The sequence below is a fragment of the Micromesistius poutassou genome, assembly GCF_964030765.1.
Source record: "Micromesistius poutassou genome assembly, chromosome: 13".
Classification (NCBI taxonomy): domain Eukaryota; kingdom Metazoa; phylum Chordata; class Actinopteri; order Gadiformes; family Gadidae; genus Micromesistius; species Micromesistius poutassou.
The window spans coordinates 1,585,511-1,590,030 of NC_140283.1; the positions used below are offsets into that span (position 1 = coordinate 1,585,511).

General features: G+C 43.4%; 1 pseudogene across 1 annotated transcript; it reads left to right on the forward strand.

Annotated features, from left to right (window-relative positions):
* Window positions 1–342: 342 nt before the first annotated feature.
* Window positions 343–990, forward strand: LOC311357313 (claudin-3 pseudogene; annotated as a pseudogene). Its single transcript has one exon. The product of its transcript is annotated as a claudin-3 pseudogene (transcript).
* Window positions 991–4,520: the final 3,530 nt, after the last annotated feature.

Consider the following 4,520-nt stretch of genomic DNA (forward strand, 5'->3'; position numbering starts at 1 on the left):
AAGCGGCTTCAGGCACGCTACCACGACACTATGAACACTGGACTCCTCCCCGCTCACCTGTCTCCCTCCCTCCCAGGTATAAATGACCTCTGTTTCCGTGGCAGCATCTGCCTAGATCCCGCCCTCTTCCAAATCCACCGCACCTTTCCAAAGACACACGTTGGAGCCCAGCACAAAGGAGCAGGGAGAGAGAGAGAAAGAGCGAGGGAGAGAGAGAGAGAGGAGAGAGCCACTCTACACTTAGTTTGGGATTTACATTTGATTTGGAACTTGTGGAATCGCTGGACTTGCTGGGCTTCCTGATCTGATTCTGGTGCTGTCGTCCTCACCGATAATCCCAGAATGTCTATGGGGCTGGAGATCGTGGGCATCGCCCTGGGAGTGATCGGCTTCATCCTCTCCATCGTGGTGTGCGCTCTGCCCACGTGGAAGGTGAGTGCCTTCATCGGCCCCAACATCATCACGGCGCAGACCTTCTGGGAGGGCCTGTGGATGAACTGCGTGGTGCAGAGCACGGGCCAGATGCAGTGCAAGATGTACGACTCCATGCTGGCGCTGAGCGCGGACCTGCAGGCGGCGCGCGCCATGACCATCGTGGCCATCCTTCTGGGCGTGCTGGGGGTGCTCATCTCCATCGTGGGAGCCAAGTGCACCAACTGCATTGAGGAGGAGGCGTCCAAGGCCAAGGTGATGATCATCTCCGGCATCTTCTTTGTGCTGGCAGGGCTGCTGGTGCTCATCCCCGTCTCCTGGATGGCCAGCACCATCATCCGTAACTTCTACAACCCCCTGCTGACCGGCCAGCAGCGGGAGCTGGGATCTGCGCTTTACATCGGCTGGGGCGGGGCGTTCTTGCTGCTGATCGGTGGAGCCATGCTGTGCAGCTCCTGCCCCCCCAAGGAGCAGAGGTACAAAGCCCCACGCGTGGCCTCCTCTGCGCTGCGCAGCGCCAGCGCTGCCGCGGGCTACGAGCGGAAGGACTACGTGTGAGAGGGACAGCGGCGGCGGAGGGCCGGAGGACGGGGGCCCGGAGGACGGGGGCCTCGGTGTGTGAATGTGAAGCGCTGTGAGAAAGAAACGCAGCTTGAATCTTCTGAGTTGACTCCGACATGAAGGCTTATGGTGTGTGGTATTGGTTTTGTTTGACACAGTTTGTTATACACAGTATATAAATATATACTTATAACTGATAAATATATATATATATATATATATATTTATCAGTTCACTGAAATTCACTAGAAATGTTTTGTCTCATTAAAATATTTGTACGTACATTTTTTGTAACATATGATATGATATGATCTATAAATAAAATTGAATTGAATGTTAACTAGTGTATAATTCCCAATTTTTATTGATATATTTGCACTTTTAATCTTGCTGAATTCTACAAGGCAAATAAATTAAGTTAAAACTGAAAACTTAAGTTAAAACTTTGTGTGAAAATGTTCTATTTTGTCTTTATTATTTTGTCAGAATGCACCAGAATGCTTCATTTGTGAAAATCACAAAAAAATCTTGTGGGGGAGGATGCCCCCCCTACTGGGGTTTGGTTTACACACTTTCAGCCCCACCGAAAACAAAATTCACCAGCCGCCACTGATTATGATGCCTTCTCATTTTAGGGCAAAGTATAAGACAATACTTTCTTAACAGTATAATTGTAACCATGAATAAGTCGTTCAAGCAACAATATTCAAATACTAACATTGTTGGGTAAGACAGAATTTGGTTTTATTCTGAATCCAGTGAAACAGATTGGTGGTTTTAGCTGATATAAAAACTTTCAGTTGTTTATATATGTTTATGTTTAAGTATTTGGCAGACGCTTTTATCCAAAGCGACATACATAAAAAATACATATAAAACAATCACTGTAAACATAATCATTTAAGGGAAGAATGTAATACAAAATATCAATACAAAGTGTCAAGACAGAATAAACTCTCTGCTGCTGCAGCAACAGAGATACAGTCTATAGGTCCCTAAAATATATATAGATATATAGATCTAATGTATTCATACATCGTTTATGTAGGATATACGTATGTATATATAACCTAATCATATTGTTTCTTCAACTTAAAAATAGCTGACCGTTTTTTTCTGGGGATTATATTCCCAGTTTTGATCTCGGACGTCTGGTCACTTATAGCATATAAGAATATTCTATTACTGTTAAGCCAACTATGAATAATAAAACACGCCAAAACATGTGTCCTTTATCATAGCTACACGTATGACAAAAAAATGCGTGAAAATCAGTGGTATTCAGTGAGGTAAGATGAATTACATGCACTGACAGTTCATTGCTCCTGCCAAATGAATCACACTGAGTGGAGCGGATCACCACTCCAAGATGGCGGCCCCGCGTCTCGCCAGCGCCAGTAGGCAGTAGCGGTCGATGCTGCGTCTACTTATAAGATGTCTATGTATACCACAGCCTGTCGTGATCTATTGCTTAAATATACAGTATACATATATATATATATATATATATATATATATATATATATATATATATTAATACATCTATATATCTCTCTATATATAGATATATAGATGTATATATAAACATATTTATATATATATTTAGATATTTCAACTAATAATTTTCGTCCTGCAAAAAGAATAACTTTTTTTTTTTTCCGGTCCCCACACTGTACTCCCCACAGGAGCATAGTCTGGGGGTTGCCTTTTTTTTCCCCTCCCCTCTCCTCATGTTGTTATGCTGTTTTTTCTTTTTTCCCTCAAGTTGGCGCCGTCCATGGCTGCCACGACGCACTCGAACGTCAAGACAAATTCCTACTATGTTCTGCATAATTGGCCAATAAAAACTATTCTGATTCTGATAAATAACTATTCTGATTCTGATTCTGATTAAGTCCAATACTTTGATGTTTATGTTTTGCATATATTCATATATTAGGGTGACCAGCCCCCGTTTTCAGTGACCTGTCCGCGGCCACTGCTGTCCCCGGAAATGTCCCCGGTTTTCACTGTGACTGAAAGATCCGAAATTGGAATAAAGGAAAAAATGAAAAAACTAAAATGTTGACCAAAAGACATGTAGTTGCGCACCGTATCTACTGCTCGCCCGATCAGAGTAGAATGCCCCTCTAGAATGCACATAGCTGCGCAGTAGAGCTATCTTCTTCCCTTCGCAAGAGGCTACAGGTAGCCTACCTACGCGGTACTTTCATGGCATTCGTGCATCTATTCAGCCAGCTATGGTGTAAACACAGCAGGAATATCATTGATTGAATAGGATTGGCGAACCAAAGGTGTTCTTGTAAGTGTTACTGTTTATCATGCTGTATATGTTATTTAATGTTGAATTGATATGTGCATTATCTACGATGTGTGTGTATGATCACAGATCTGTTTGTCTGACAGACACAGCTGTTTTGCATGTTGTGTCCCAACTGTAGCAATTCTGTGTGTGCTTGGGGGAGGTGTGTGTGTGTGTGTGTGTGTGTGTGTGTGTGTGTGTGTGTGTGTGTGTGTGTGTGTGTGTGTGTGTGTTGGTTTTTGTAAAGACCATTGTATTAAAACTTCCTGTTTCTGAATTGTGCAACCATTTGTTCTTCACTAAAAACTCTTTGTTGGTGGGTCACACCCACTTTTACATGGAATTGACAGTGTCTAAAGATAAATCAGTGTATGGCATGACACATATACGTATAATACATTGGGTTAGGTAAATAAGGTTTAAGCTATACCTATCCACGTGTAATTCAAAATGTCTGTGTCACTGTGTGAACGTGGAGGGAAGGCTAGGGCCAGGGTTAACCCTAACCCTAACCCTAACTCTACCCCTAACCATAACCTAACCCTCACCTACCAAGCCCCACTGTCCCCTTCTGAGAGGGGTGTCGCGTTTCACTGAAACCAATTTTTAGAAGAAACACTTCCCTGCGTTTGCAGGGAAGTGTTTCTGTTGAGTTTCTGTTGAGACTGAAACCTAAGCTCCAGGTATCCGTAGAAGGCCACGGGTCACGGATATTTTTGGTTCTTGGCCAATGTCACTCATGTGCTCTCACTGTTTGAGGACATGGGAGGAGTGATCAACATTTCAGTTTGTGCTTAATTTTTTTTAATCTTTGTGTATGTGAGTGTGTGTTTGTGTTTCTGGGGGACGTCTGCCGGTGAACCGAGCTACCGTCTCTAGCCTTCTCTCTGAAGGACGCTACAGTGTGTTGCATAGCAACCGCCGTACACTTTGCCGGCAGCCAGGAGGGACTACTTTTTTGTGTTCGTTAAAAAAAATGCTTTTCCGACTTTCTAGCTTTTTCAAAATTGAGGGTGTCTTTGACTTTCATTTCGCCATACTTACGTAACCGTTTTATAAAAGCAATAGATCACTTCAGTCAGTGATATACGGTCATTATACCACAGTGAAGGGGGTCACCGTCCCTCTGGGACGGACAACGCCCCTTAACTGTGGTATAATGACCGTATACCACCATAGACATCTTATAAATAGACGCAGCATTGGCTGCTGTGACGCGAGAAAT